Below are 10,965 nucleotides of genomic sequence, written 5' to 3' on the forward strand. Positions count from 1 at the left end.
TGAGGCACTGGAGCAGGCTGCCCAGACAAGCTGTGGATGCCCCATCCCTGGAGGTGCTCAAGGCCAGGCTGGATGGGGCTTTGGGCAACCTGGTCTGGTGGGAGGTGTCCCTGCCCATGGCAGGGGGGTTGGAGTTAGATGACCTTTAAGGCCCCTTCCAACCTGAGCCACTCTATGGTTCTATGAGTCTGTGATTCAATGGTCAGAAAATACAGAATGGAGGGAAAGTAAGCTGAAGGAAGGAGATTCACCAGCACATTTTATTTTACATACTTGGCAATATATCATGGAACAAAATACCTTACCTGCCTTTAGCTGCTGCTGAATTCTGAGTGATAATATTCTCAGCTTCTCTCTTTCAACACGACACCAATCCAAACCTATGCCTATTACTCACTGAAGCAGAAATAAAGAAAACTGCTCTGCATCTACATGCTCCGACTTGAGTGATTTACAAGCGGTTAATATTTTATACTGGCTGCTAATTTTGTTTCTTAATGTGTGCTCGGTATGTAAAATCACAATAAATAAATCATAATTTTGATGAAATGTTAGTGTATCTTACACAATAATAGGCTCATAAACTACCTGGAGTAGTCTCCAGGTTATGTAACTGAACTCAAAGAAAAATAATTGGAATAATTAATCTACTATATAAAAAAGGAGCTTAACTCATAATTCTTCAACTGCAAACACAATGAGTATCAAGCATATTCTAAGCCTGTGACACTGCTAAGGTAAAGGAAATAATGTAAATCAATGTGATTTAAATAAGGGATGGATTGTGTGACTTCTGTATGCTGCAAGACAGTTCCTAGTCATTGAATGATCAAGTGACATCCATATATTCAATGGGTACTTACAAAAAGTAGTTTGCTTCTACCAATCCTAGGATAACAAGCTGTTGTGAAGAGTCCAACAGCATTCTTAGAGCCTCAATTTACACTTACCTTCAGCTCACAGCTATAGCTCTGCCGGCTGCTACTGCTACCACCCAGGAAGATCAGCTGTGAAGCTGCAATGGCAGCATCCTCAGCTGGCACGTGGATGAAGTCTGGGGAACAGGGGATCCAGAATGTGGTAGGACACGAAGTATTTACCATGGCTCCACCTGTTGGATTTGGAATAGGGACTGGTGCAACTGTAGGTACTCTTATAATGAGGTCGTATTCACTTTCTCATCAAGGAAAAATGGGCTGAAGTAACTTAATCGGGATTGTAGAGGTACCTTGAGTATAATGTGCAGATGACAGCAGTGAGGACAACTTCGTGTACTCACGGCTCTCAGCTACACTCTATTATCTTGCATGACCTAGTTCATATTTCTCTCCATGTTTGTCCTGTTAAATACCTCTTGAAATTAGTGACTGAGCTATCAATATTCATACAACTTCTTATTTGGTTAAAAAGATAACCTTCCTGTTGCTTTCACAAAGAAATTTAAGAACAGAAAAGAATGGTGCTTCTAGTTTAAATTTGTTTTGTTTTCCTTCCAGTTTCCTTTCGCAGTTACTGTTCTAAGCAAAAGGACGTGGTATGTGTCTGGATAAAACAAAATTGGATGCATCATCTCAGTAATTTCAAAGCATCTTCACTACTTGTCAAGGAGGTCTCTGTTGCTGAAGTAACTACCAGCAGTCTGTAGGGACCGCATGTTTTCAACAGGCCAGTCCTCTCCTGAAAACAAGTACAGTCTTACTTCTAACACGTAGTAGTGCTGAGCAGTAGAAACTGCAAGAAGATGACAAATCAATACGTGGTGGCAAGCTGAGCTGGATTAGATGTGATTCTCTTAATAATGCTCAATGCTTCAGAGTACTGATCACCACTCTTCACAACAACTTTTGCATTTTATGTACCAAACGTATGTACGCTAAGAACAAATACTTAAAATCAATCTGCAACAAACAGCCTCTATCACAATTTTTTTTATATAATTTTAAGAATGGGGCTGTGGAGGTTAAACTTTGTGCTAGGAACAAGCAAGAGAAACCAGAAGTATGTGAATATGTCCTTCCGAGTAATACAGTACAAACAAGCCAACAGGTCCAGTACAACTTGCAGAACCTTATTTTAAGTTTCAGGAGCCATGAAACATCAGAGTTAGGGATGAATTTCTAAATGAAATGAAGTAATTGAAACATGTTTTTTAACATTCAACGGCAGGATAGATAAGAACTGATGAGAAAAAGTGCCAGCAGACATTGCTTACCAGTCTGTAATGCAGTTTCTTATTTTGTAAGATGAATAAAACTGGCTTCCCGCCGCCACACCCTTAACACCTAACTCCTACTACTGGCTATGATATTTCTCCCAAAGTTATGGGTCCTTAAAGTGACTGTTAATAAAGAGTCATTACATTAAAAACTGTTGTTCAAGAAGGGTGTCATGTATTTTTAAACTTCTGTGAAAATGAATAAGAAATCTGTTCTTGAATTAGAAAAATGTTATCCAAAGGAACATCCACAATAAAGAAAAAGTTGCAGGAAAAAAACAAACAGACATAAAAAAACATATATATATTTTTACCTTGGAAGAAAACACGTGAAGAAGCCATAGTAATAGTAAATAAACACTTTGCTACTTAAAGTCACTTAAAGACTAGCACACACTTAAGTAATTAGTGGGCTGAACAGACCAACTTTCAACATGGCAAATTATTTTAATGGTAAAAAATATTTTTTTGAAAGGGATGATTAAATGGGTAAAAATAATCTCAGATTCATTATATCTTCAAAAAAATATATAATCAAAAATGGGACAATTATTAGCCTGTACAACCATGTAATCAGATTTTATATTTATTAAATCCCATTTGTGTAGCTGTGTAGACAGGAAGTCTTTTATCCTTCCTGACCTCAACAGATTCCACCTAATAAAGAGATAATGAGAGGGGTGATACTTAGTTGTGACATTGTCTCAGAGTCCTGACGGCTAGGCTTTGATTGTGCTTTCTGTCCCAGGCAGATTTTGCAAACCTTGGGGCATCCTTACCTTCAAAAAGTTTAAATGCATTTTTCTTTGTGAATTTGTAAATCCTGAGGTCTAAGCAAGCTGGCTGGCTGGAGCTAGAAAGGAAATCACCCAAAGCCAGGAGCATAGTCATCTGGATGAAGAACAGAAATATCGGCACACTTTAAAAGGAGGAGGTAGAAGCAGGCATAAGAGCAACCCAGGGCAGGGATTCACACACAGGCTGTGTGCCCCAGGCAGGTAATCTTGAGGTCATTCGTGTAACTAGCTAAGCTGCTGATGCAGTCACAGAGAATCCTCACACTTGCATGTAATCACAATAATGTATTTTATTTTTTCTTCTTATCTTTCATTAGCACAATACGCTTTTGTAAGGCTATGGGTTCTTTTTTATTTTTTTAATTTATATTTTGCATCATAATAAACATTATTCTCAGTAGCCTGGCACAACAAGGCTCCTGCCTAGCTGGCGGTCCCAGAACTGTTGACCTCAGTAAAAAGCACACATACCTCTTCTCCAGGTATGTAAGTGTATAATTATTTATAATTCCATAATGGTGGAATTATGGAATTTGAAAGCTGGCAAGGCAGGGACATGAAAGGAAGAAGAGTCTTCCCAGCCAGCAGTGCCAGAAAATCTTTCTGGCATGTGCACGGCAGCAGAAAACGGGAGACGAGAGCACGATGCTCCTGCCATGGCAGCAAGCAGCAGATAAAGGATTTCTGAGAGCCTGGAAAAATCTTGTGACAGGAGGTTAACATATATAAACATGTGTTTACATCCCCACCCGAGCAAAGGCTGGACAGTTGTGTTTTATTATCCACAACAAACATGACGAGGAAGGTATCACTAAATAATTAAATAACTTCTAGTACAAGCTGATTTAAAAAAGGATTCTAGGGACAGATGCCAACATTAAATTTCCTTGGAGGAAAAAAAAAATAGTGAAGGAATAGAAAATTATGATAGGAGAAAAACAATCAAAACACTAAAAAAACATAAAGGAAAGAAAGCAAAAGCACAAGAGGATGTGCACAGTGTGCATCCAGCTCGAGCTGGCTGTTTCTCTGCTGGCTCAGGCCACGTGGAAGCGGTGAAACCACTCGGGATTACAGCAGGGCCCTGCTGCAGGCTGGTGACTGCCCGAGGAGGCCTGTACCGGCACCTGAGCTGGGCAGGGGAAGTTCAACAAAAATGCCAGAAAGAAGCTTTTGTGTCTTCTGAAATGTCTTCTGTTTGAGCACACGCTTTCTATTACTTACTTTCCCACTTTCGGCTGTTATTGTTTACAAAGCTTTCCAAATGTTTTCATCACTGAATTGGTTCGTTTGAATTAATCAGTTGAATTGGTTTGTTAAGGGGAATGAATGAATATGAAAACATTACTTGATTTCCGGACTTATATTTCTGGGCAGTGATAATTCTGTATCTACGTTTATAATAAAGTTTGACTGCATACCCCCATTAATGTTTGGTCCTTAATACTGAGTAGTCATACAGAGATTTCCAAACTATTTCACTAAAATCAACCCTTTCTGTGTCTACATTATAACGTTAAACTTCATTTATGCACTATTTAGAAAAACTACTGATATGGTGTTTTTGTTTTGTTTTGTTTTTTAAATCAAATTTAGATCATCCTTAGGATGTTTTTAATATTTAATATCAAGATACTGGTGAAACCTTTCTAGTTTATATCTTTCAAAGGAAATACTCTCTAGTCATCATTTCTTCTCATGCAGAGATCCATTACTTTGTTTCATGTGTTTTTCCACTACCTATGTAAATTCTTTAAAATTAGCTGGTCTTTTATACTTGGGCAGAAAATACTACCATTTAATGAAACGTCTTGAGCAGGTGTCAATAACCATAGGGAAAAATACACACTATACTCCTCTTTCTCTCCCAGAAGTTCTCTAATTGTTAGTCCACCTTTTATTACAGCACAAGCCTACTCCTCATCTCAGCCTCAGACCTGTCACTAGCCATCACTACAGGGTGCATTTCTCCTGGCCCATGCTTTGTGTATCCCATCTCAGTCCCAGCTCCTGCCAAGGGGGTCAGGCAGACGACTGCAGCTGCCTAAGATACATGAAAGAAGCATTACTTTTGTATTTCTTAGCAAATATTTGTTACTAAGCATAGGAGAGCTTGTAGTAAGGACATCATCCCCAACCCTTTCTGTTTTTCCCATTAAAGATGCAGCAGCAGAACTGGGGAGGACAGCTAGGAATGTCACTTGCTGAATACACGACACAAAATCCTGGGGAGCTCAGTAACGTTAATTCTGAAGTACCATAGCCTACGGAGGGGAGGTGGAATTAAACTCCCCAGAATCTTACGGGCCAAACTAATGGACTCAGTCTAAGCAACCTTGGTGGCATTGCTGAACAAACACCTCCATTTAATAAGTAACAGGATCAAGAATAGCAAGGGCTTTTCATCCAGTAAGAACAAGTTGGTGAATTATACAAAAAAAAATCTTCCAGTGACTTTTGATCTATTGCTGGAACGGTTCCGGAATGCTCAATATGCTCTCAGATTTTCACTTGCAAAAAAACCTTGCTGCTCTCCTGGAGTTTAAGAGAAGATTTCTCCTCAAAGGCACTACCCTCTCCTCTGGGGAAGATTCAAATGAGTGGGCCTGGTTAGCTTCGAAAATAGAGCAACGTCAGGAAGCCAAGGAAGGGAGAAGGAAGGAAAGAGCAAAGGGAAAAGATGAAGGACTTTTGTTTTTCAATTTTCAAAAGCCCGAGAGGGACTACTCAGTGAAATTAAAAGACAGCAGATTAAAAACAGACAAAAGGAAACAGTTTTTTTCCCATGATGTGTGGTTAAAACTGCAGAAAATATAATTACCACAGGAAGCACTGCAGTCAAGAGCTCAGCAAGATTCTGATGGGGTGGCAGATGTATAAGGATATCAAACATATCACGAGCAATTTAAAACTGCTGGAAGGCACATGTATTTCTTCAGGGAAAACTGTCCAACCTTTTTAAAATTGCACAAAGAAATGTGCAAATCAGAGCGAGCTACAAAGAAAAAGGTCTCTGAACGTGCAAGATAATGCACCCACAGGATGCCAGTAAAGAAATATCACCTCCTTAATCCTTTGCATTTATTCTCGCTCTCTCCCTTTAAAGGAACAGTATGGGAAAGGTCAGTATGAGCCCTGTTGCAATGACCAGTTCCTTTATGGTATAGCCTGAAGGGAAAAGGTGTTTGCCCGCTGCCTTTCTGGGGTGCTGGCATTTTTGGCAGCTTTCAGCCCGTCCCATGTATCTGCAAGTGTATATTCACCTGGAACTGCACACATCAGGTTCTAGGAGCAGCTGGGTTGTTTCTAATTCCCCATAAGAACTTCTTTACGGAAAGGGTTGTTAGGCATTGGGATGGGCTGCCCAGAGAAGTGGCTGAGTCACCATCCCTGGAGGTTTTTAAAAGACGTTTAGATCAGGAGCTTAGTGGTATGGTTTAGTGGAGGACTTGTTAGTGTTAGGTCAGAGGTTGGACTCGGTGATCTTGGAGGTCTCTTCCAACCTAGGTGATTCTGGGATTCTGTACTTGGATTGTTTCTAAAAGCAGGAAGCGTCGTGTAGTTTTTTCTGAATTTTCTGAAATCCTTTAAACATGACTGAGTAGTCTTAATAATGATGCTTGCAGTGTCCTAAAGAAATAGTCCTGTTATTTCACATACGTGTATGTGTGCTCTGTCGTGTGCCAGAGAAAAGAATATCTAAAACCCGTGACTTCTTCATTTAAGTGAAACAGCCTGTCAACAGGTCACATTCGCCACAACAGGACTTTTGCAAAGAGGGGAGGCATTATAAACAACTTCAGGGCAGCAGTACTCTGACACTGAATTTATAGCCTTCCTAAACAAAATATTCCAGTGTATTACAATTGTTACTGATACATCAACTCCCTTCTAGGATATCTTTTTATCGATTAGTCTATTACTTTACATCCTATCCACCAAACAAGAGATATTCCCTTCCTTTCTGTAGCATCCTTCTACGCATTTTAAGACGTTAATGCAACCCTTTAACTCCAAACCGCAGAACGGTATTGCTCATGCCAGTGCTTGACATTACCCTAGCAATCAGACAGATACTGGGTATAAAAGGAAAAGAATTTTCTGAAACATAAGGAATGTCACAAAGCCAAGTTTGGCAAGCCTGGCTCAGAACTCTGACATGCTACCAAAAACCCTCTCTTAGGGTTATAAGCTTTCCAGCTTCTTGCTCCTGCTATGACTTCCGCTGTCTCCAATTTTAAGATCAAACAAGTCCCAGGTCCTCTCTTCTTACAGCCTGCTCAGTGATTGCAAAATTTCCACCTTATCTTTGTTCAGACCACTTCAAAACTCTGCTGCATACCCAGTCTTATAGATATTGGCTACATCACTATGTCACTAACTGGGAGGTATATCCTTTACAGAGACCCAAGGATAGGTTATGTAGTATTGGAGTCACACCTTTGCCTGGAAAACCAATGGAAAAAAAAAATAGGATATGTTGGCATTAATCCTCTCCTTAGTAGTCTGCTTAGAGAAAAAATCTATTTTTCTGCCTTTGAAACTTCTAAGAATAATATCAGGAGTAAAGTAATATCTCTGATATAATACAAGAAAGAATAACAACAATAAATTACATTTGAATTCCTACAACCAACCAATTCCTCTATTATTTGCCAAAAACTTACAATCAATAAGGGTAGGACAAAAAACTATTACACCTTCACAAAGCACAGCAAAATTGCCATGAATTTTAAGAGAGTCCTTTCTAAAGCAAATGGGGAAAAAAATGGTTAGTATTAATGTTTAAGAGCAGTTCTTTAAGTGTACAACACTTTTGCCAGTTCTGACAGAGAAACTAACATTAAAATCCCGATGTGCTTTTCAAGTAGGGACTATTTACCCTACGATCTCTTCTCATTTATTTCTTAGGTGGAGATACAATCCCCACGTGATCAAGAAAGTGAAAAAGTTACAACAAACTCGCTGTATTCAAAATGTTTTCTGCAGGAAAGGTATCTTTGCCATGAGATGAAACGTAACCTACATGAAGATTGAGTGGTGAGATGGGGAGACACTCCTCTGAGGACTGCTGGAGTTCTGCATACTGTGTACAAGCCCATGCATTGTCATGTATGGGCAATGCACTTAGTCAAGCTGACTAACAGGACTGTGACTAGGATGCACTGGAAGTAAATGGAGATTGCTGTATTGGCTGGACTAATTTTTTTCCACTTACAAGTGATGGTATTACAAAATATTGTTTACCATTACACTTGCTGTTTATGCAATATATGATCTGAAGTATGTGCTGTAAAACGTATCGATTCTGGTGCCCAAGAGGAACAAAGAGACCACTTTTTCATGTATGTTGGAAGGAAAAGGGTAAGAACCATATACTAAAGCAAGAATATGGGAAGGACTGAAGGAGCAGGGAAATTTCTCAGATGTACCTGCTGAACATCCAAATACACTTTCTGACATCCTTAAACAGTTTGCATCCTTAAACTTTTGCAGTTTTCTCCCCACTACAGTATATCAAACACTACATCATCTCCCCAGTACAGTGTATCAACTCACTGTATCAAACACTACTACCAATCCCCTCACCTACTTGTGTCTCTGCACACTTTCCATCAAACAGAAATCCAGCAGAAGCCAACTGGTAAAGAGGGAAGGGAAAATACCTCTTAACTTTTCTACACTTTTACAAGTTTAATTAGCCAGTTTTCAACCTTTTTGAAAAATGTCCTGTCTCCTACCACTCTCCCAAACAAACACAAGGTTTTGGCAACCTTTTTGTTAACACTGTTTTTATAATAATTTCTAAATAAATAAACAGATGAAAATTCCACTTCCCTCAGGTCCTGCTATTTCACTCTACTAAATTAGCACTCTGGAACAGACAGGACAGGTGACAGTCTCGTTTTACCACTGAGACAACTTTTACCACGCTGTGTGTGCAGAAAGGACATAGTTGCATAACTAAAAATCCACTGGTTACCCCCTGGTCTCAGTAAATCTCCTCACAACAGATATCTCAGTTTCCTCATTTTACTTTCAATTTACAGTAGTGGTGTGAGGTGTGTACTTTGAACATCAAATTTCCAGGATGCTCTCTTCTTAATAAACCTTCCAGCACACACCCTAGTTGTATTGAAAATCTTGCTTTTGCATCAAGTTTTCATTGTGGTATGTTATTTTTTTTCCTTGTATCATTGACAAAAACATGTTATTCCTCCTTCCTCTTCCACTGAAATCCCTCTGAATTCATTAACGTCTTCCTCTGAGCCCTGCTAGTGCTGAAGTAACATTTGCTGTTCTACATTTTGCCACACATGAAAGTGTGATGCCAGTGTATGGAGATAACTCCACTTCCCATGGCATAAACAGGACCTCTACGCGAAGATAAGTCCAATCTCACACATTACAATAAAACCACGCTCTAGGAACAGGAGAACTGCATTTTCAAACAAAAGAGATTTGTTTTTCTGAGCAAATTTGCACAGGTTAATGTAACTTTTCAGCTGGGATTCAGTTCCTTTAATACATATGATGCCACCATGCAAAAGCACTGCTGTCCCTCCAGAATGCTTCATTTCGTAAGCAGTGCCTTCGAGTCCATTTCAGCAGTTAAAACCTGCTTTGTTTAAAATCTTTAAATTCAAAAGTTTTGATTTTCAAATACTTTATGAACTTTAGACCATTTCAATAAAATTGGCTTAAACCAATGTTGATTAAAACAGAAATGTCTAACTTGAGTATATTATGCTGCATTTCTAAATACTCACTAGCTTAATACTTAACAAATTATGCTGACTTGTCAGATTGGATTACTTGGTGAAAGTACAGAGGTGACTTCACTTTCTAACATGAGTAAGCTTATCCTTACCTCTTTGGAGATCTCAGTACTTTTTCAGACTCCTCTTTGGAAACATGCACTTTCAGTAGTTTCCTGATATTCTTGTTGCATTAAGATCACATCAAGCAGCTATGGAATCGCAGTACCTAAAAATTTCTCGGCCCTTGCCAGTAACTACCTGGTTTTCATTGCTATTGAGCTTATCCTGAACTTGTAGTTAATCATTAAGACGCGTTGCACAACGTTCATCAGCTTTACCATTCTTTCTCAGTAAGGAGGGAAAAAAGGAAGGCTGCTGAATGCATTTTGCTGCCGTGCACAGGTATTTGGGGTGTAATACGTGACTTATTTCCCCAGGGAGCCTCAAGTGAAAACGTACGAACATGACAAGAAGCAGGGGCGCTGTGCGGGCCCCGAGGTGAAGCCCCCCGCTCCTCATGAGGAGCCCCCAGCGCGCCCTCAGCCAGCGCCGCCATTTTGCAGCGCGTCCCCTGCAGGAGGCTGGCGGCCGAGCCTCACCGCTCTGCCCGTGCTTCACGGCAGGCGCTGCCGAGGGAGGCAGCCCACTGTCAGCTGCCTTCATAAAACAAAACACCCCAAATCTCCCCATGTTGAACGTAAAACAGTGAGAGCCCGGCGCCACGGGCTCCACGGGAACCCCCGCCCGGAGCCCAGCCGCCCACGGAGGGAGCCGAGCCCGCCGCCTGCCGGCCCGGCCCGGCCTCGCCGCCCCAGGAGGGGCACGGGGTGTAGAGGGAAAAGTGTTTCATTTTTTTTTCTGGCATCGCAAGATTCAGTTCACGGCCTGTGTTTCAGTCCCGAGTCCTCGGCATTAAAAAGCTTCCTGGGGCCGGGGAGCGTGGCTGGGGTCTGCTGAGCCGTCTCCTGCCCCAGCCTTTCAGATTTGTCTCTGCGCACCTTCAGGAGTGGGAACCCCAGAGACATCTTGGGACGTAACCAGAGCGAGCATGAGCAGCTGCTGTCCCCCTTCTCCCTCCGTGTGTAAGTGCTGGATGGCTGGGGACAGCCTCAGACCTGCCCCTGCACTGCAGCTCTTTGTGAGGAAAAGGCACCCCAGACTTCAGTAGGTTGCACCCCTCCCTCCCCGCCAC

The 10,965-nt window shown here is 40.9% G+C and overlaps 1 protein-coding gene across 1 annotated transcript in view; it reads right to left on the bottom strand.

The window, feature by feature from the left end:
- Nucleotides 1–10,547, bottom strand: part of DDC (dopa decarboxylase) — a 70,696-nt gene extending 60,149 nt beyond the window's left edge. The window contains exon 1 of the mRNA XM_035316463.1: nt 9,884–10,547. The gene's annotated coding sequence lies outside the window, so the exon portion shown is untranslated. The remainder of the gene's footprint in view (nt 1–9,883) is intronic.
- Between the last annotated feature and the right edge of the window lie 418 nt (nt 10,548–10,965).

This window comes from Oxyura jamaicensis, chromosome 2 (assembly GCF_011077185.1).
Source record: "Oxyura jamaicensis isolate SHBP4307 breed ruddy duck chromosome 2, BPBGC_Ojam_1.0, whole genome shotgun sequence".
NCBI lineage: Eukaryota > Metazoa > Chordata > Aves > Anseriformes > Anatidae > Oxyura > Oxyura jamaicensis.